The 23,568-nt window shown below is 38.2% G+C and overlaps 1 long non-coding RNA gene across 2 annotated transcripts in view; it reads left to right on the top strand.

Annotated features, from left to right (window-relative positions):
- The first annotated feature begins 3,918 nt into the window (after positions 1–3,918).
- Positions 3,919–23,568, top strand: part of LOC135149194 (uncharacterized) — a 28,772-nt gene continuing 9,122 nt past the window's right edge. For both annotated transcript variants that reach the window (XR_010287426.1, XR_010287425.1), the window contains exon 1: positions 3,919–4,165. This is a non-coding gene — a long non-coding RNA (uncharacterized LOC135149194). The remainder of the gene's footprint in view (positions 4,166–23,568) is intronic.

Here is a 23,568-nt window from a genome sequence, read left to right as displayed (position 1 = left end):
CGGGGAACCCCCAAACTGCACTGAGTTCTGTACCATCTGAATAGTGCTCGGTCTGATCTCGAAAGTGGTGGCCTGAATTGCTGGCCTGATAATGCTCGATTGAATGTCATTGATTTTAGGCTCAGAAAAAGCCTTAAGAGCCTTAGTATTATTCGCCACTGGTGGTTGGTCAACCATTGTAGTACTAACTATCGTTTCTGCTTTTGCCAATGCGTCTTTACGGGCCTGAGAACGTGTTCGCATACACGTCACTCAAGTACCTGAAACACACACAAACGAACTAAAGTGAGAAAAGAATCCAAGTCACTGAACTTTAACGACCACTAATGACAAGCACATAAACTAAAATATAACACCGAGTCCCCGGCAGCGGCGCCAAAAACTTGTTCGCACAAAATCACGCAAGTGTACGTGGTCACAAGTAATATAGAATATTATTCAAGTTCGTACCCACAGAGACTGGTGTATTCAGAAATATGCACTTATGCACCAATGTATGATTATTATTCAATGCTTGGACAAGTATCAAATTGGGTTTTGGTTTTCTACTTAACTAATCCTATTTGAATTATGAAACTAAGAATTATCAACTAAGAGAATACGATTTACTAATGAGAATAAAACATGGGATTCTAGCTTCATTAACAACTTCATTCAGAGTTCTACCTTATTCGATTGTAATGGTTGATAACTAATCAGATAACACGAGACTGATACACGCTAACTGTCGTTATACGTGCACCATACTGCTACACATCCACAATTAAGATAGAAGGTAAACAGACACCAATTATGCTTAGACCCTATATGTCTATAGAATTTGAAAACATAACGGTTGAAGAGCAAGTTATCTATCAAGATTACATAGGGCGATGCAAGATGGGTAAAATCACATCACAAGTCATGTTATCGAACACGAAACCTATGCTCGCAGGGCAAGTTCTAAATCAATATATTCACTGTCGCTTCAATAAAGATTAACAAGCAATCTTAGATGTTAGCTACGCATCCAAGACGAATAAGCACAACCAATACGAGGAAATCAAACCATCACATATGAACAAGACAAATTAACTACTGAAATTCATCGATAAATCCGCTAAAATCCCACGATAATGATTAGTTCATAATCGAACTTCTCATCATCATGGGAATAAGATTAAACATGGTACTGAATAGTCTAAACAATATCAAAAGAGTAAAACAAGAGTTTCGAAACAAATCCGAATGAGCATCCAAAAGTATCGCCTAATTGGAAGAAGACAAAAGAAAACTATGAATCTAGATCTTCTTCGTAGCCGTCACGTGCTCCTTAGAATGTTTCTAGGTTATCTTTTAAGTTCCCCAAGTCCTCCTTTAAGTTTCCCAGCAAACGGGCCTTTAAACGGATCAAAAACGGGCAAATCGGGCCAAAATTCCCGCTCAGGTCGTGGGGCGGCCGCGCCAGAGTTGGGGCGGGCGCGCCAACGGGGCGGCCGCGCCAAAATTGGGGCGGGCGCGCCAAATCAGCAGCCCTGACACCCAACCTTGTCACGTCCATAACTTTCTCCTCGTGCATCCGATTGCTTCGCGTTTTTTTTCAATTAAAGCTATGATTCCCCTCTTCGTTCTCCTTCCAAGAAACCTACACAACACCACACTAAAACATATCAAAAATATCAAAAGCTTGAGGCCATTCCATCAATTTAAGCCAAAACGAAGGCTTCCAAGTGGATATAAAATCCACTTATCACTTTCCTTCTGTCTTGTTCTCTGTAAAGTGCGTGAAAAATATGTTCTAATTGCTTCAATTCATGTCCTTTAGCTGGGACGCCTAAAATAGAATTTCTCTGTACTTCTAATTGCTTGATCCTCTCCTCTATTGATTTAGAATAGTGTGACTAGACCTTTATTGCTTTACGAAGAGATTTTATCTTGCTATGGATGTTTTTGTCTGTAATCTTCAAATGATCCCAATGAGCGAAAAAAATTTGCATAACATGTTCTTTTTCTAACCAAGTATTGAACACTCTGAACGGCATATTACCCCGGTCGGAGATACCTTGACTAAGTAATATGGCCGAGTGGTCTGAACATTTCTTGCCTTTAGATTCTAGCACCCAGTCTCCATTAACTCCACATGCTTCATTTATTAATGCCCTGTCCAGCCGAATGCATCTTCCTCGAGTGCCAAACCAAGTGAACTCATTCCTTAATATGGGAAGATCAAATAATCATGTATTCCTTAGGAATTTCTGGTGTTCCTCTGTATCTGGGCATCTATATTGACAATTGACTCTGTCATGGCTATTCAACATGCAGTTGAAATCTCCTATGAAGCATATTGGCATCTCTTTAAATCTTAAGAACAACGAGAATAGCTCCTGCCAAACTTGTGTTCTCCGTTTCTTTTTATGAGGCATGTAGACATTGACACAAGAAAACTCGACTGAATGATTACTTTTACTAGTACCATGGTACCAGATCCAGTTCATGTTTCTATATTGACTGGACAATTCAACAATGCTAGTATACCACAATAAAGATAGCCCTCCAGATAGTCCTACAGAATCTACCGTGATCCATCTATGTCTATTACTTTCCCAGTTCAAATCTTATTGAAAAGTGTTCCATTGAGCACATTTTGTCTCTTGTTAGCGTAATATATTTACCTTAGATGCCCTCAATAATTGTCTAGCTTTCCATCTTGTAATAGAATTAACCCCTGCAATTCCATCTAAGAATTCGAATTTGTTCCATGAATGAAAAGAATTGCTGATAACTGATTCTAAGATTCCAGCACAACTTGCTAGATCTTTTCTACTGCTTGCTCTCTGTTCTCTTGTGGAACTAAACCCATTAAATCTGCGGATTCCAGAATTTGCTCTGCTAAATCTTTCTTGCTCTCTAACAGTTTCTCACCTACCGATTTTGTGTGCAATTCCACTAGTTCTTGCCTTTCAAGACTCCCCACCTTTCGTTTTCCTACCGACCTGTTTAGGCCCATCTTTTTCTTGTTGTATCTGCTTTTGAGTTTCTTAAAACCTTTAACTTCAAAGACATTCCTAAATAAGTTCTTCTTTCTCGTCCTTCCTACTTTCTTACCTAAACTCATCTTTAACATCTCATTTGAAATATGTCTATCTAGTTGAAGATCTCCGGTTAAGAAGTAAACTTCATTACCTCTCGTTTCCTCAGATGTTGCCATATTGTAAGCATGTTCTATGCTATCGTTAAATAATTCGTCCTCCTGCTTACTTGAAACAATACTATTATCATGTATCTCCCATATATTAGACTCCCACTGATCCAGGTGCCGAACATGCTCTCTCCTGAGCAGTTGATCGTTCTGATCATTGAGGTTATAGTAACTGTGCATGTCTTCCACCATTTCTAGCTTCCCCCTTGGGGGAATCATTGTTTCAACTTAAACTACCAGGGACTGAGGCCTCGCTGCATAATGCTTTTTTGGAAGATTTTTCAGAGAGAGTTTCCTGTATGTCATAATATTCTCGGAAGCCTTGTCTTAGAGGGAGCAGATTAGTTTCGTTCATTCTTACCCAGTAACCTAATCCTTCAACCATTACTTTGAGAGTTTCGTCTATATGTATGACTTTATTCGTGCTAATGCAGATTGCCCTGTTATGAAAGTTAGACAATCCCGAATCATCTATAAACACTACTAGAAAAACTGGAATAGACATCAACCTTTTAACATCGCTCCCTGATACGACCGATGTAAAAAGGTTTTATGACATCGTCTTTTATAATAACGATGTCTTTGTGGTGTTCAAACATCGCTTCCCAAAACCGAATGATGTCTTAAGTACAATTTAAAAAAAAATACGCGCCCCGCGCTCTTTTCCGCCGTTTACCAATTCTCCCCCCCCCCCATGAATTATTTCCCCCCATTAATTTTTTCAGGAGCAATAAAAAAAAACAAAAACAAAATAAACACTCACGTCACTCTCTCACTTTCATCTCTCTCGTCTCTCTCAATTGTAAGAACCCTAACCTCAGTCTCTCCGAAGTTCAGTATCATCTCTACAAAACTCAGTCTCTCGTCAACGAAGCTAAACTCAGTCTCTCATCAACAAAGCTAATCGAAGCTGAATCTAATCTCTCTACCGAAGCTCCCACAGTTAAAGCTGCTCCCTTGATGTAGAAAGATCGAAAGCTCATTTAGGTAAGCTACTCAGTTTTTCTCTACGAATTTCTCTCCAATGTACAATACCTTTTTATAGATTTGAATTTGGGGTTTTGATTTGGGGGTTCCAATTTGGGGTTTCCGATTTAGGGGTTCCGATTTGGGGGTTTTTATTTAGGGGTTCCTGTTAGGTCCTATAAACTTACTATATTAGTTTATATAATGAACACAATCAATCACACAGAATGACAATATAAGAGATTGAAAGCAGTAAACTCTTATTCACAAAGCTTAATCGGTTACAAAAACTCTCTCAGTGATTTATATATTACTCCCTCCGTCCCTATTTATTTGTCCATTTTGGAAGTAAAAATTTGTCCCTATTTATCTGTCCATTTATACTTTCAAAACTAATTTATTGATAGTTTTTCAAATATATCTTCATAATTTCAATTTTCAAGGCTTGACTTATTTAAAACTTGGTTGAATTCATGTTTTCAAGATATAAAGTAGGGATATTCCACCATTTTCAAGACATTAATTAGAGGTATTTAATGAAAAAGTTTATACAATCAAGTATTCCTTGGTATGTGTTTTTTTTTCCAAAATGGACAGATAAAAAGGGACGGAGGGAGTATCACTAAGAGCTGCTAGGGTTCTGTAAAATATACTCGATAACTCAACTCGTATAGAGTAACCCTAATCTGTGTCTATATATACACAGTTACAAAATCAATCTCTGATTTGATATCCTATAAATCAGCTATGTATTCTATCAATCAAAGATTGCTACTGTTTTCTGTTTGGTTTCCATAGTCAGCAAATCACTCCTCCGCTTCTATCCTTCCTTGAAGTATATCCGCTTCTGAGCTCTTTCCACGTGTAAACTCTGACGAGTCTTGACTATGTAAACTCTGATCAGACTTTATTAAACTCTGGTCAGACTTTATTAAACTCTGATCAGCTTCCAACTTAAACTCTGATCACTCCTGTTCTAAAACAAACTTTAAGAACATTAGTAATCATCAATTATATCTAACAATCTCCCCCAACTTGTGCATAAATATGTTATGTGCAAGTTAACAGATAATTGATGATGTCAAAATAAGTCAAATGCAACAGAGTTTAGCTATATAACCATAACAGAAAACTTTTTAAACTTACAGATACTTTACTCCTTAGCTTCATAGACACCATGAGCTGTCTTTAAATATTCCTTGAGGAGTTCTCTTTCAGCTTCTGCAAGTGCTGTGATCATCTGTCTCTTGATCTCTCTTAGTTCTGGATCTGAAACTCCAGTTTGATAGATTGCAGCTCTAAGATCATAGATCTTGTTTCTTCTCATGTCTTTATCCAACCTGATGTAGTAAGCTTTATCAGACTCTTCATTGAATGTAAGAACACTGATTCCAGCTACTGTTTCTATTTTTGCTGAATTCTTCTTCATCTCAACTAGCTGACCTTGATCATTGAAGTACTTAGGAATAAAAGGTCCAACATTCTTGTTTCCTGTTATACCCATCTTTCTCTTGATTTGATCCTTGATCAGATTTGAGATGTGCTGACATGATTTGTTCTTCACTTGAAATATGTACTGAACATATCTCAACTCTTCCCAGTGTTTAGCATAAAGATCAGCTTCAATAACTCTAAACACTGTTCCATCAGACATAAAGTATATGAGAACATTATCACCTCTGTCATTCTTCACCAGTTGAACTGAATCAAGCTTGTCCATTCTTTCTTGCAAAGCTCCAGTCTTTGGTGCACAGAGGGATGAGGGATCATTAGGCATTGATGCTATGCTCTGCTCAAATACTTCATATTTTGATCCTAACCCTCCTTTATTTCTTCCTGCTTGTTGATGAGAGATTGGTTGAATTGAACCCTTGTCAAATTTTATCTCAGTCATCAAACTAGGCTTTACAAATCCTGATAAGGGAGTGATAGTTGGTTTAAACACAACTTGAGCCTTGTCAGAGGTTGTATCTTTCTTTGCTTCCTCATTAACTTGAGCTGTGTCAGAGGTTAATTTTTCTTCTTGTGATTCTGCAATATGAGCTTTGTCAGAGATTGCAGCTTCTGATTTCTTTCCTTTTACAACTTGATCTTTGTCAGAGGTTGTAGGCTTCTTCTGAATCCAGCCTTTCTCAAGGCAATCATCTACTATGCTTTTGCCTTTGCTTGTATATTCATCTTCAGAGTATACCTTTTTGATTGGTAAACTCTGATCAGCAATAGTAGTTTCCTTGATCATTATTCCTTTTTCCTTTGGTCTGGCAGTTGATTTTGCAGGTTTCTGAATTTGTCCTGAGTTTATAGCTTCAACATATTCTTTCTTCAGTTCAGCTTCCTCTGCAGCAATCAACTCCAAATCCAATTTAGCTTCTGGATTTTCTTGTTCAAATATCAGTCTAGCATATTCTTCATCAGTCATTGGTTTATCTGATCCAGCCACTGGTCTTTGCTTTGATCCAGATGTGACATTGTGTGTTGGAGCTGGAGCAGACTTTGAGCTTTGCTTAGACTGTTTTGCACTGTCAGAGTTTGAAACTCTTCCACCAGTTGCAGCTTGAAATCTCTTGTTCTTTGTGAAGTCATCCACATCATCATCATCATCATTTTTCTTTCTTTTTCAGAGTTTGAGAAGTAGACTTGCATTTGACTTTTGCTACTCTCTCCCCCTTTTTGACATCATCCTCATCAGGAATCAGTACTGAGGTTATCAGAGAAAGTGAAGATTGGATGGCTTCAAGTTGTTTAGACATTGTCTCTTGAGTGGACTCAATGTTTGACATCCTCAGTTCCAGAGATTGATTTGCAGACACCAGCTTCTTCATGTCTTCCTTCAGAGGTAGTAAATGCCTTTTCTTGTCCATATTCTGAGTTTCAGACAAGTTAGCTACCTCTGTTCTAAGACCATCTACGGACTTAGATGTCTGAGCATGAGCAGTATGAAATGTCTTCAGATATAGAACTGTGGCTTTGAGGCTTGACATGACATCAGAGTTTGTAATTTTATTCTCTGTCAAGGATAGAAATTCTTCAGCCTTTACTGGCTCCAGAGAATGCTGGTGACTCAGCCAGAGTTTATCCCATACTTCATTAGGTGGATCAACCTGAAGATCCCTGGGAAGAGGCTCAGAGTTTGTCTTCAGAGTCTGCAGTCTGGCATTGTATTGACTGGTAGACTCCCACTTCTGTTGTTGAAGAGACATGGGGACTTCATCCTCATTTTCATCATCTTCATTTTCATCATCCTCATCATCATCAGATGCAGGATCAACATCATCTTCAACAGGATCTAGAACAACATTCTCTTGTTCTGCAGATTTTGATTTGCTGGGCTCTTTACCAGCCTTAGCAAGTGACTGCAATGCTTCCAATACTACCTTGTCAGAGTCTGCAACTACAGCATATGACTTGTAATTTTCTGGAGCTGTATCATGAATTATGGCACCCTCAGGAAATTTCAATGGAGATTGAGGAATTGGAGTGGAGGGTCCATGATCAGAGATTGGAGTGTGAGGATCAGACAATGTTGTCCCAGCTTCAGTTGTAACTGGTTCCTTGCAGATTAATTCCTCATCTACTTCAGATGAAGTAGAAGATGCTGTAGCAGTAGAGAGTGGAACAGCTTGAAGAGGATGCACCATCAGAGCTTGAGAAGAATCAGGAAGTGTAGTAGATGGTGCTTGCTCTTCCTCAATAGTGAAATCAGTGATCTCAGTAATGGGTACCTTTGCCTTCTTAGGCTTGTTTGCCCTTGCTTTAAATCTAACTTTTCTTGACTGAGGGCTAGCCTGAGGAGGTTCAGAGTTTGTTGCATGAGAGGGTTCCAGATCATCATAGTCATAAGCTGCAACAAGTCTCCTTCTTTTCTGCTTTGGTGGAGAAGCAGCTTCAGTGTTTAAAGTCTTAGAGACTGTATCAGAGTTTACAGTAGGAACTGTATCAGAGTTTGTTGGCACATCAGACTTTGTCTTCAGAACTTGTGTAGCAACAGAGGTTCTGGTCTTCACAGTGGAAGGGGCTGCATCAGACTTTGTAGCCCTTGTTGACGTGGATGCAGAAGATCTGCTTGCTGTGGGAGGTCTGGAAGGTTGAGGTTGTTGTTGTTGGGGTTGTTGTTGTTGGACTGGGGGCAAATCCATCCTAGCTCTAACTGGAGCTGGAATTAGGAGAGGCCTCTGGATTGGATACTTCTCATCTTTTGAGATGAGGTCCTTGAACACCCTTTTATGAAGCCTAAAGGGCTTGATCTCATCATCAACAGCGAAATCCACCTCACCAACAGTGGCATTAAACAGTAATTGACAAAATCTTGAGAAATATATGATTTGTCTATTTTCATGCATTCTTTCACCAATATTTCTAAGAACTAATCTACCAAAATCAAAATTAGTAGAGTAGATCAGAGAATACCCAATTTGTAGCATATCCATGGGTATAGCATCCCAGTTGGTGCTTTTCTTCTGGAAAGCCCTCGTGATACAGTCAAAGAAGAAGCTCCATTCCCTTCTTAGTCCTGGACGCTTTAATTGTCCCAATTTATCAAGCGATTCACTGTAGCCCAGAGCATTCATCATGCCCCTGAGATTGGTATCTCCATTTGTGATGTAAGCTGCATTCTCTGGCATGTTGAATGCTTGACGAACTGTGGCTGGAGTAACAGCATACTCCTCCCCTTCATATTCGAACACAATAGATGGTGATCCATCTGCACCACCATTATCATATTGCCCTGTCCTCCAAAAAGTGATGATTTGGCTTCCAGAGAGTCTGGCAGGAGCGGTAAGAGCAGTAGCCAGGGCACTCTGTGCCAGGAATTGCTGGATTGGATGATAATCCCTTGGAGCATCTGCTGTGTTAAGAATAGCAGCGTGGTTGTTGGGAACAAATTCCACACCTGCATGAGTAAACGCTGAAGTCGCCATTAGAACAGAGTTTGTAAAGGAAGAAAGGTGTTTGAGAAAGTGTGTAAGAGAAGATTTGAGTTGCAGAGAGAAAAGCTTAAGAGTTTGTTGAGAGTGTGTGTGTAAAGATGAAGTGTATAAGTGAATAACAAGCAATAAAATCTGATTTGATAAACTCTTCAGATTTTGTTTAGCTGTACACGCTTGGACTTTTGTTCAGCTGTACACCTGTCAGATTTTAACTGGTAGATGAGTGTTAGTGGCATGGAGAAAAGAAAATAGTAATCATGAGCGCAGTAAAACTTGTGCAGTTATAAATGCTGATTACACGTTCTCCTATTAAAAAGTTTTACATGTAAGCCCACTAACAATACAGCCGTTTGGAACACTCTCTTCACATTCTCTGAATATTTAAACTCCTGAGATGTACAAGATTTAAAAAAAATCAAGATCAAATCCCTCGAATTTTAAACTCTGAGATTTAAAACAAAGAAAATAAATTTCTAAGTACCTCAGAATAAGACATAATGTTTAGAAAATTCATCAAAAATCAGATTTTGTCATAAAATCCATAGCTCAATAATGTGCTTGTGAAATAATGTGTGTGATTTAACATATTAAATCAGAGACTAAAGAATTTCATAATTTCCTAAGAATAAGGAAGACAAATATAATCTGTTCAAACTCTCAAGACATAGAGAAGTGACATACTCTGATGAAGAATTATGCAATTAAATACCCCCTATATATATATATATATATATATATATATATATATATATTTTTAAGGACGCTTCTCAGTGCAAATGAGGCACGACCTTTAAATATAATTTTGCATCAGTATTTCTCCAGTAATCAGAGATTGTGACTGGTCACCATTGATTATAAAATCTTAGCAATTACTTAATACCAGCAAATGTTTGGGTCTTCCCAGTCACTGTCATATAGACATCTAAGATCTCAAAGGAGTACCATGCTTATCATCTGGGGTGTATTGGCTTAGATATAAAGTCATCAGAGTTTATAACCACTGTGCATCTCTAATTTAATGAGAGAAAATTCAAATTAATCAGTCTCACTTATAATTAAGATATGTGAAGTAAAAGAGTCTCAATGATATTAACATGCTTCTTGTGTAATACAGTTGCACAAAATTGAGATCAAGATTGAAGAACTTAACTGAGATTCATGATTACTAATTCAGATCATGCTTCATAGTATCTTCACAGGTTATTTGTCTCAAAGAAATAAAATGAGATCATTTATCAAGATTCAGAGTTTACAAACATCAGAGAATATCGTCAGAGAATGACAATCAGAGTATAACAAACAGAGTATATCATCAGAGAATGTCATCAGAGTTTAACAATCAGAGTATATCATGGCAAATTTGTGAGCAATACATATGGTAATTTGACAATATAAACTTGAAAGATCTGACCATTATGTTTACTCAGTTCCTGATATCATTCCTAGCTCATTCACCAGCCTAGTAAAGGTTGCTTCACATAGTGGTTTGGTGAATATGTCTGCTAGCTGCTGTTCAGTGGGAACAAAGTGAAGTTCAATGGTTCCTTCCAGCACATGCTCCCTTATAAAATGATATCTTATACTGATGTGCTTTGTCAGAGAATGTTGAACTGGGTTTCCTGTCATAGCAATAGCACTTTGGTTATCACAATAAATAGGAATTTTAGAAAAGGATAACCCATAGTCCAACAATTGATTCTTCATCCAAAGAATTTGAGCACAGCAGCTGCCTGCAACTATATACTCTGACTCTGCTGTTGATGTTGATATTGACTTTTGCTTCTTGCTGTACCAAGAAACAAGTCTTCCACCCAGAAATTGACAACTCCCACTTGTGCTTTTCCTGTCAATTTTGCAACCTGCAAAATCTGCATCAGAGTATCCAATTAGACTAAAATCTGATTCTCTAGGATACCATAATCCCAATGATGTGGTTCCCTTGAGATATCAGAATATCCTCTTTACTGCAATCAGATGAGGCTCTCTTGGATCTGCCTGAAATCTTGCACATAGACATGTGGCATACATTATGTCTGGTCTACTTGCAGTCAGATAAAGCAAAGATCCAATCATTCCTCTATAGTTTGTGATATCCACTGATGCACCAGTATCTTTGTCTAGCTTGGTTGCTGTTGCCATAGGAGTAGTTGCAGCTGAACTGTCTTGCATACCAAATTTCTTCAAGAGATTTCTGGTGTACTTGGCTTGATTGATAAAAATCCCATCTTCAGTCTGTTTAACTTGTAAACCCAGAAAATAACTGAGTTCCCCCATCATGCTCATTTGGTACCTAGACTGCATGAGCTTGGCAAATCTTTGACAGAGTTTAGCATTAGTGGAACCAAAAATGATATCATCAACATAGATTTGAACTAAAAGCAGATCATTACCATGATTCAAATAAAACAAGGTTTTGTCTATGGTACCTCTAGTGAATCCACTTTCAATAAGAAATTGAGCTAGAGTTTCATACCATGCCCTTGGAGCCTGCTTTAGTCCATAGAGAGCTTTGTTAGGTCCAGATACGATTGTAGAAGGGGGGGGTTGAATACAATCGTCACAAAATAATCGCGGCGGAATAATCTGATTGGAGTTTAACTTGTTAAACAGATTTAAATTAATTAATATAACAATTTTTAAGTCGTTATATAATTAATATGGTTCGTTTTAAAGTCCACTAGTTCGTAGAATAAATTTGACAGGAAGTATTCTAACTTAGCGGAATAAAACAACCGAGTGATCAAAGCACAGAAAACTGTGGATTAAACAATAGCAAGTTTAGCACAACTTGAAAGCTTTACAATGCAATGAACATTGAACAAATGAAGTGGTGAAGCCATATATATAGGCAAACCATTGAACTTGTATGACAAAGCTAGGCATGACAACCCTTAGGAAGCTCTATGACAATTACACAAGTGCTATGACAAAAGGTATGACAATTACAAGCATTGTCATGGCACAAATGAGAAGGTATGACAATCTAAGGGAAGGTATGACAATCAGAATGACAATCAGTGGGAAGGTATGACAATTACAAGCATTGTCATGCTGATTTTGAATAGGTATGACATCCGTATGACAAACGGTATGACAATCAGTGGGAAGGTATGACAATCAAACCTTGGAGGCTAAGTCTTGAAGTGGTATGACAAACGGTATGACAATCCAAGGGATTGTCATACCTTGTGACTTCGGTATGACAATGATCAATTGTCATGCCTAAGTCATTCGGTATGACAAACCTTTGGTTTGTCATGCCTCCTGACTAAGGCAGATGTCATGGTGCGGTATGACAATCCTTTGGATTGTCATACCGTGCCCAAAAAGCATATAAACAATGATTTTTCTTATATAATTAATCCAATAATTATCCACTTAATTATATTAATTACATAAATTCATAAATTAAATTAATTCGAGTGTGAATTAATTTAATAAATAAATTACATAACTTATATAATTAGTTTGAGATGTGAATTAATTAAAAGAATAATTATATTGAGCACAGCTTCAGTAGCAGGTCTTCTGTCTTCTTTTAAAAGATCTGATTCTTTGTCTTGATTGAACGACCACCTATTGTTGATGCAGAATATTTAATCGGAGTAGCTGACACACAAATGTACTGTCTGGTTCATCTGTATCTAGCTGAATCACATATTCTTTATCAATTAAACATTTGTGAAGTGGCTTGTTCATCGAGTCTTTGTCTTCGTAGTTCTTCTTCATAAGTAGAAATAGTTTGGAATCTTCTGAATAAATAAAGTATTAAAACTTTATACCTTCTGGACTTCTGGACGTGCTACAAAATATTATTTGTACACTGAGGCTTGAACATATTAATGAACTTCTTTCAGTGGTGTGCAGCAGCATCCTGAAATTCTTCAGACATATGATTTTAATAAATCACTTGACGTTCTTCGTACGGATTCCTTCAATAGTGCTTGCTAATTTACTTTCTTTCTTATCAGAGTTGAGTTGATACTCTTAAATACAAATAGGCTTAACATATGCCTTTCAATCTCCCCCTATTTGTTTGTTAACATAACATGCAAATTATCGAGAGGATAACTCAACTAACTGATAAGACAAAGGATTAAACATGAATTGTAAATAGCAAAAAGTTTCTGGTATTTCATTAAACATTCACCAGAATTCAAACAAGTACAATAGATTACATAAGGATGTTCTTACTGAACATATATTACAAATTCCTTATCAAATCTAAAGATCAACTTCTCCTTCATCGATATCTGAACTGTGAAGGACAGGAGTTGATGGTTCTTCTCTGGTTGGCACTTCTGATGTAGTGGACTCACCACGCTTCTTACGTTCCCGTGCCAGAGCCAGTTGATGTAACACTTCCAACTCTACAGGGTCTTCCTGGAAATCCGATGGCTGAGCCTTTGTAACATTCTTCATCCTCCGGAAATATTGAGAAATATTCCTTCGGGTGCAGTAAGCTAGAATCACATCATCAGCATCAGACTTGGCTTTAGAAGCGAAGCCCTTGGTTCGAAGTAGAGTGGATGCTAGAGCCAGTCGCTTAGCAGGATACTTAGGTAAAGCCTCCTCATTTAGATTGACAGTGCATAAGAGCTCCTTGTGAATGAACTTTATACTGTATGGATTTTTGACAACTTGTGGACTATTGAAGACAGCACAGTCCAACAGCTTGTCACGAAGAAGTTCATTCAGGTTGGAGCATCGCTTTACCTTATTGCGAAGTACCCAGAGCTCAGACACAGAGAATGATTTAAGAAATTCAACAGATAATCTAAATGAACCATTTCTCCGTGTATATACAATCAGCTCCCACTGTTCTAGCAAGTTATTGACTCCAACAGTCAAGTAATCAATTTCTAAAGCGAAGGCATGCATAAAGATATCCTCGTCAGGGTTTACCTCTCGAAGATCGTAGATCAGAGATAAGAACTTTCTGTCATTGAAAGACTCCCTTTGAGGTCCATTGAAAATCCTCTTTGCGATGTCCCAGCTTTTTCCAACTTTCCTTCTAATATCAAGATTCTTCTGCTTGCACGCAGCATCATAGATTTTCTGCTTCTCTATCTTGATTTGCTCTTCAGTTATCAACTTGTCCTCTAGAAGTTTCTGGTAATCACGAAGCTTACGCTTCCTAGCTTCATTCTCAGCTTTAAACTTCCGGACATTTTCTTCGTGTTCAGGGTCAACAGGTTCTTCATCCTGAAACAGATAGCTCTCCTCAAATTTGCCTTCTTCCTCTGCTTGACGGTAGGTAGCATCGAAGACGTCATCATCATCCATGTCTTGTGGAAAATCATCATAGTTATCAGAATCAAAGACATTCTCAGATTGATGTGCCGGCTCTTTGCCTTTAGACTTTCCAGAATTGTCAGGAGCAGATTCAGAAGTATTCCCTTTGTTACTTTGATTCGAACTATTGCCCCTGTCACCTTTGTCTCCATCTCCTCCTCTATCTCTTCTATTCTCCCCCTTAGTTGAGGGATCCTCTCTGGAGGTATCAGCATCTGACTTTGAGTTCCTTAGGAGTTGATCCAGTTTCCTGTCGATATCATCAAATTTTGACATATACAGTGCATGATTAGATCTCATCTCGACAGTTAACTCTTGAATTTCTCCTTTAAGCTCATCCCTGGAAGAACTGGATGGCCTTTCATCAGCTTTCTTCTCTAGGGTCACCAACTGTGCACCCTTTAGCCTCTCATTTTCAGCTATCATCCGGGCTAATTCAGCTCTAAGCTTAGACATTTGTTCCTCAAACAGAGCCGGGTCAGTGTGTGCACTCACCTCACGTACACTCATAGCTGTTTCACTAGCCTCACGTGCATGTGTATCGCTCGGTGTTTGCCTTTCATCACTCATTGTTTGCACTCTTCCAGCTGTACCTGTATAAACTACCAATGCTCCCTGAGATGGGTTCAAAGGTAGTGGAGGAACAAAATGTCCTCCGGAAGCCTGTGAGGGCAAGTTTACTTGCACATTGCCAAGTACCGCCTGATCAGAAAAGAAAGTTTGATCAGAATAGTTTTCATACATGATAAACTGGTTTTGAAAATCTGTGCAATCAGTAAACATAGGAACCTGTGTATTTGTTTGGTCTTGCACTAGCGTGAGTGCTAGCGCAGTGCTTGACTCTGTACAGGGTACCGTGGCAGAACGGTCAACTTCAATGGCTTCATCCTGTTGAGAGAATGAATCCAGAGACTGTTTCATTGCCTGTTCCAAGTCCAAGCCTTTTTGGGAAGGCAAGGATGAGGCTGCAGATGTCTCCAGGGCTTCCAACCTTGGCTTCTTTATGGAAGACAGAGCTGCGGGTTGACTCATTAAACTACTCGAACTCCGTTTCCTCGCAACTTTACGAACAGGTTGCATTGAAGTGTTGGTTGATGTGTTTGGAGAAACGAATATTTGTTGAAGAGAATCTTCAGCTAGGTTATGAACCTGTGTGTTGTCAGGTTCATTGCTGGTAGGCTGAGCTACCTGTAGGTCCTGTCGAAAGGACTGCAACTCTGGATTTGATGTTGAGTCAGCAGGTAAAGGTTGGGAGGTTGATTGTGTTTGTGGTATATAGTGGGTGTGTTGTTGTTGTGGTAGAGGTTCAGATGAAGACGGTTGAGCTTCGAAGAAGTTGTATTCCTGAGGTTCGTCTTCAAATGATTGTGATTGATGTGTTTGATGTAGAGGGGAATGGTGTGGTGATTGGTATGGAGATTGATGTGGTGATTGGTATGGAGATTGATGTGGTAATTGGTATGGGGATTGATGTTGTTCTGGTTGTTGTATTTGGAGTGGTTCTGGTTGTTGTATTTGCTGTTGTTGTTGTTGAGCTTGTTGAGGCTGTTGCAGATGAGGTTGTTGCTGTTGAGGTTGAGCCACTTGGAATTGATGAAGTTGTTGTGGCTGAGCATTGATCTGCTCCATCAGGTATGGAGTCACTATGAGTGGAAGATTCTCATATTTTCTTTTGTTTGTCAGAGCTTTCATCAACTTCGTACAGACACGCTGAGTTGGTGCAATTGGAGAGTTGAAGTATGAATTCTTCTCAGCGTCCGTCATCTTATCATTCAAAAACAGCATTAAGAACCGAGGGTAAAAACAGACAACCCTGGGGTTCTGTGCAACTGATCGACTACTGAGTGGTCCCAACTTCTTTAGAATCGACTGAAGAATCAACTTGCCAAAGTTGATTCGTCGATTGTGAACAATGCAGAATCCAATGATTTGAAGAAGGGAGGATATGATATTGAAGTTACTTCGAGTGGTTGGGGAAAAGACCTTTGCCAGTGTATCGAAGAATAAATCCCACTCAGGTTTCAAGTTCCCTTTCAGCATTCTTGGTAGATGTATCTCTCCCTGATAAAGAATGGTCTGAAAGAATTGAGTAATTTCAGCATCTGTCGGAATCTCAGCAAAGTTGTTTCGTGGAAACCCAAGAATTCTGTTGACATCATCTACTGAAATGGTAATGCTCCGACCTCCAGTAATATTTCCCGAAACCCTGTAGCTGTCCAAGAGAGTGGTATTGAGTGCAGAGGAGTAGAAGTCTTGGAGCGGACGAATCTGTAAATCAGCATGAGCAGTGATGGCCGTGCTGACTAAACTTTGACTATTCAGAAACCTCACCCAAGGTCTGAATCTCTCCAAGCTGGAATCAGGGTCCAAAAATCCGTTGTAGTTGGTCTCACCGATAACAAATTGGCCAGCCATTTTATAATTAAAAATTGAATTAGACGAGAATTTTTCAAATAAAATGATAGTTCTCAAATTTCTCGTAAATTTCAATTAATAATTAATTAACAATTAACCAATTAATTAATAATTCGAATTAACTGATTAAACTCGAATTAAAAATTAATTAAATTGTAAATGGCCAATTTAAATCCACAATAACCCAATTAAGTCCTACTAATCTTCACTTAGCCAAACGAGTCCCTAAATCACTTAAAAACCCTAAAAATTCGAAATACCGAAAGAGGGTTTCGAAAATTTTTGCCCCAAATCAGCTAACAATCGATCAACACAGACAATCCAAGGTCCAGGAATCACAAACTCGGCAAAGACTCGCGAAAACTCGGTCAAAAACAGGCTAAATCGTTCGACTCAGTCGGACTCGGTTCGAGCAAGAATTTGGCAGAAATTCGACTTAATATGTGATAATCAACGAAACCAGCAAGCAAATATAGCTTGAAATAAGTAACCATCAAGTTTTGTATCGAGAAAACTTGAAAAATCGATGAAAAAGAGCAATGGAGATGTGTGTGTGTATCGACAGTGTATGTATGTGTATGACAATGCGAGTATAACAATGAAGGTGAATGTCATAGGGGATTTAAACTGCGGTATGACAAACGCACATAATGTCATAGGGGTTATTAGACTTCGGTATGACAATTTCTGTGATTGTCATACCGAGGTTTTTATCCGCGTGGTAGGTGAGAACAAGACTCGGTATGACAATAATTACGATTGTCATGCCGAGGTTTTGAAGCGTAATCAAAACGTTTCACATGACCTGAATATGACAATCCACAATTGTCATACCGGACAGAAAATAAGACAAACACACACGGTATGACAATCCACAATTGTCATACCGAAATAAATAAAAAAAAAACAGAAATATAATATATGTATTATGATTTTTGATTTCTTTTGAAATAAAACCTTTTTACACATAAAATCAAAAACCTAATACAAATAATATCTAAAATATTACACAAATATTTTGTAAAATTCAACTTTAATTAAATATAAATATTTATGAATTTAACTTTAATTCATTAAAATGAATTAACTTAAAAACTAATATTTATGCTTAATTAATTTCGAAAAATACAAAATAGACACAAATAATTATCTAAATGCTTGAACAATAATACAGGGGAGTATGCAGCACTTAGAAAATTAACATAAACATATATGAACATGCATAATTACTCAGAAAATTATCAGATAATGTACAAACAATTATATAAAATCTAATAAAATATATATAATTACACAGAAAATTCACGAAAATATGTAATAATATATAAAACAAATATATAATATATACAAAGAGAATCATGGCATATTTAACATCCCTAGCTCACAAACCAACTTAGAGAAAGTGGATTCATCAAGTGGTTTAGTGAAGATGTCAGCAATTTGATCAGCCGTGGGTACAAAATGTAACACCACAGTTCCATTCATGACATGTTCTCGAATAAAATGATACCTGATATCTATGTGCTTGGTCCGGGAGTGTTGCACTGGATTGTTTGAAATGGCTATGGCACTGGTATTGTCACAAAATATTGGAATTTTGTCGACAGAAATACCATAATCATTTAATTGGTTTCTGATCCAGAGAATCTGAGCACAGCAACTGCCAGCAGCTATGTACTCAGCTTCAGCAGTAGAAGTGGACACTGAGTGTTGCTTCTTGCTGTACCAGGAAACCAACCGACGTCCTAAAAATTGACAGCTTCCAGACGTACTCTTTCTATCAATCCTGCAACCTGCATAATCAGAATCTGTATAGCCGGTTAAGTCAAAACCAGTATTCTTAGGGTACCAAATACCTAAACCAGGTGTACCCTTAAGATATCTAAAGATTCTTTTGACGGCTATAAGATGTGATTCCTTAGGATCAGCCTGAAACCTAGCACATAAACATGTTGCAAACATGATATCTGGTCTACTTGCAGTAAGATAAAGTAATGAGCCAATCATACCTCGATAGCTTGTAATATCAACTTTCTTACCAGATTTATCCTGGTCAAGCTTTGTGGCAGTGGCCATGGGTGTCTTTGCCGGAGAAGAGTCTTCTAGATTGTACTTTCTTAGAAGATCTCTGACATACTTTGACTGGCAAATGAATATTCCATCTTCCTTTTGGCTTACTTGAAGACCAAGGAAGTAGGATAGTTCACCCATCATACTCATCTCATAATTACTCTGCATTAACTTAGCAAACTTCTTGCACAAGTTATCGTTAGTAGAACCAAATATAATATCATCAACATATATTTGAACAAATATCATATCATTATCATGCAATTTGTAAAAGAGAGTTTTGTCTATGACACCTCTAGTAAATTTATTTTCAATTAAAAATTCAGAGAGGGTGTCATACCATGTTCTTGGTGACTGCTTAAGCCCATAGACAGCTTTGAATAGGAAGTACACAAAATCAGCAAATTCTGGATTTTCAAAGCCAGGGGGCTGTTCCAGATATACTTCTTCTTCTAGCTTTCCATTCAGAAATGCACTTTTCACATCCATCTGATAAACTTTGAAGTTGGAGTGTGCAGCAAATGCAAGAAATATTCTGATGGCTTCAAGACGAGCAACTGGAGCATAGGTTTCATCATAATCAATTCCTTCTTCCTGAGAGTAACCTTTTGCAACCAGTCTGGCTTTGTTTCTCACAACAATGCCATCACCATCTAACTTGTTACGGAAGACCCATCTAGATCCAATTGTAGACTTTCCTTTTGGTCTTGGAACCAGGGCCCAGACTTCTTGTCTCTCAAATTGATTGAGTTCTTCTTGCATGGCAAGAACCCAATCAGGATCAGCCAGTGCTTCATCAACTTTCTTTGGTTCTAATTGTGATAGAAAACCAGAGAATAGACATTCATTTGTCGTAGCACTTCTAGTCCTTACACCGACATCAGGATCACCAATAATCAGATCAAAGGGATGATCTCTGCTCCAAATCCTTTCCCTTGGAAGTTGTGTCCTTGATGATTCAGCTGTATTATCATTAGGCTGATGTGTATGACTAGTTGATCCACCAGCTCCCCCTGAGTTGTTGCCAGGTTGACTTGATGATCCACCACTAGCATCAGTGGAATCTCCAGCATTATTGCCATTTCCTCCACCATTGCCTGGATCATTATCATTGTTGTCATCACCTGTTGCAACCTCAGGTGGCACATCATCATCTGAATCAGAATCTGGATAGTTATCAAACTTCAGAGATTCAGATGGATCAGCAGATTGTATACTTGGAAGTTTAGTGTCATCAAATGTAACATTGACACTAACTTTCACTGACAGAGTATCAATTACAAAAACTCTATAAGCATTATTAGTATAACCAACAAAAATTGCTTCAGATGCCTTTGGTTCAAACTTGTTCAAGTTCTCTTCACCATCCTTGAGAACATAACACTTGGCTCCAAAGACATGAAGATGTTTGACATAAGGTTTCTTGTTGTTATACAGATGAAATGGAGTTTTCATATGATCTTTATTGATCAAAGTTCTATTCTGGGTATAGCAGGCAGTAGACACAGCTTCAGCCCAAAAGTACAGAGGAAGCTTCGCTTCAGCAATCATAGTCCTTGCAGCTTCAATCAATGTACGATTCTTTCTTTCGACGACTCCATTCTGTTGTGGAGTCCTTGGTGCTGAATACTGCCTTCTAATTCCCTTTTCAGAATAAAAGTTGATTAGAGTTTGATTCTTGAATTCTGTGCCATTGTCTGACCTTACAGCTTTGACTGGCACACCTTTATCCAATTCAACTAACTTTATATGATCAATCACTGTCAACGGGGTTTCATCCTTAGAAGCCAGGAAGTAAACCCAAGTAAATTTCGAGAAGTCATCCACAATGACTAAGGCATATCTTCCTCCATCAATAGATGCAACATTCACGGGGCCAAACAAATTCATATGCAACAAATGAAGTGGATCTGTAATGGTATTGATGGTTTTGCCTTTGTGAGATGCTCTCTTCGCTTTTCCTTTCTGACAAGCTTCACAGAGATCATCAGTTGAGAATTCCAGGGAAGGCAAACCTCTCACTAGATCTCTCTTGACTAGAGAGTTCATGGTTTTGAAGTTGAGGTGTGAGAGCTTCTTATGCCATAACCAACTATCTTCAGTAGACGCTTTGGCGTAGAAACAGTGAACTTCATTTCCAGGTCCTGAAGATAAATCAGCTACGAATATATTGCCTTTCCTTATGCCACATAGTGAAGGACGCTTATCCTTGATATGTTTGATGATACATATCTCCTTTTCAAAATGAACATAATATCCTTTGTCACAGAATTGACTGACACTCAGGAGATTATGTTGAAGTCCTTCAACTATTGCAATATCTTCTATGATGATCCTTCCAATTTTGTACTTGCCATATCCCACAGTGCGACCTTTGCTGTTATCAGCAAAACTGACTGTAGGGCCAGCACCTTCTCTTATGTCCTCCAGCAGGGATTTGTTGCCAGTCATGTGCATTGACGCTCCACTGTCAAGCACCCAGGTAACACGAACAATTCCACTGGCACCCTGCAACAGACAACTTGATTAGACATTCTTTGGGACCCACACTTGATTGGGTCCAGCAAACTTAAAAAACTGATTTCTATCAGGTGTAACAACAGAGCCCCTTGGACTGATACTTGGTTCAGATTTGACTGAACTTACTTCCATAACAACAGCCTTATAAACCTTGGTTTTAGGCTTTGGAACATAAGTCTCCTTTCTCTTTCGAGAAGGACTAGCAGTCTTTGATCTAGCATGCTTATTGTTTGTGTGTTGTCTAGGTGATGTGTTTTCATTTTTAGCATGCAAATTTTTAAAATATGCAGACATCAAATTGAAAGCACAAGTCATACAATTATCAACACCACAGTATTTATGACATGCATCAAAAGCAGGAACAACAGGAGTATCAGTCATAGTAGTAGGAACATCAATAGATTCTACTCTAACCTTGTTATCAGATTTAAAGTTCTCAGTAGAATGACATCTATTGTTCTTGTTCTTACTATTCACAAAACTATTAGGCTTGTTGAATTTGGTTCTTTCAGAGTTGACACCTAAACCAGCTTTAGGCAACCTAACATTGCCTTTCACTTTGATTGGTTTAAGTGATGTCGGGATCTCATCTTTCTTCTCATTACTCTCTTTCATTTTGAGGTCTTCCTGTTTGAGTTCATATGTAATGACAACAGGAGTTTCTAACAGAGGTTCAGCTTGTGAGGCCTTAAACAAAGGTTGAGGGGAATCTTTCAAAACAAAAGGAATTCCTCTCTCCTTTGCACTCTTCTTAAAGGGAGTAATGTTACTAGCCTTACCTACAGATTTGTTATAGTCAAAGCCTATTCCAACAGTTCTCTTGATCTCTTGTTTATCATTAAGTTCTTTGACTATCATGGAGGCATCCTTAAAGGCTTTACATTTCACTTTCTCTTCGTCTAGCTGAAGTCTTAAAGCAATCTCACCTTTCTCTAGAACTTTGACTTTAGCACATTGTAATCCTAAATCCATAGTCAATTGTTCTATTTTAGGTTTTAATACTTTCATCTCATTCATTTTATAAGCATGAATATCTAAGACTAAAGTATCAATTTTAAGATTGGCAGCTTTCAACTTTTTAATAGCATCATCTCTTTCGAGTCCTAATTGCATAAAAAGTTTAGGGCATGTAGGATCTACCTGAAAGCTTCCAGCAGGAGGAGGTGAAGATGATCCAGCATTAGCCATGAGAGCAACATTCCCAATCTGCTCTTCTTCATCACTATCTGTATCATCCCAGCTTTTCCCTTCTGCTAGATATGATTTGCTCTTGAAGCTTTGACTTCCAGAAGTACCATGATGCTTTCTTACTAAGGCATCATACTTCTGCTTCAGCTCATCATACGAATCTTTTCTTTTTCCTTGAACCTTGGGCTGTTTGCATTCAGTTGCAAAGTGTCCAGGTTCACCACAATTGAAGCATTTGAACTTGCTTCTGTCCACCATCCCAGTCTTGTATCCTCCTTTGCTTGTAGAAGATGAATAACCTCCTTTTTGAAACTTGTTGACAGTAGGTTTGTACTTGTAGGAGGGGTTCTTCCTGAATCTCATGTTTCCAAACTTCTTGGCAAACAGGGATAGAGATTGATCTTCTAACAGTTCAAGCTCTTCCATTGTATAGAACTCTTCGTCACCACTGGAAGAAGCAGTCTGACCCATCTCAGGTACAACAAGCTCCTGAGTAGTCTTAGAAGGAACAACAACATCCTTCTTCTTTTCTTCCAGTACAGGTGACTCAACAACTAGAGCTCTCGAATGGTTCTGTGTTTTACCCCAGCCATATCTCTGTTTACTCTGAACTTGCTCCAGTTCATAAGTTTTCAAAACTCCGTAGAGTCTTTCCAGAGAAATCTCATGCAGATCTCTGCTTTCCCTGATGGCAGTGATTCTGTGTTCCAGATGTTCGGGAAGGGTCAAGAGAAACTTCAAGTTGACTTCTTTCTTGTCGTAGAATTTCCCATTCAGATTTAAATTATTTATCAAATTATTAAGTCTGATAAATACTTCTGAAATACCTTCACCGGGATGAGAACCAAACTGTTCATACTGAGCCATCAGTATCTCTTTCTTGTTTTCCCTAACTTCCTCTGAGCCTTCATTGATAATCTCTAATGTATCCCAGATTTGCTTGGCGTTCGTACAATTTACAACAGCATTGTACATCACTGGATTTAGAGATTCAACCAAGATTAGTTG

The sequence above is a fragment of the Daucus carota genome, chromosome 9 (assembly GCF_001625215.2).
Source record: "Daucus carota subsp. sativus chromosome 9, DH1 v3.0, whole genome shotgun sequence".
In the NCBI taxonomy this organism is placed as follows: Eukaryota; Viridiplantae; Streptophyta; class Magnoliopsida; order Apiales; family Apiaceae; genus Daucus; species Daucus carota.
This window is presented reverse-complemented; position numbering and strand designations above follow the sequence as displayed.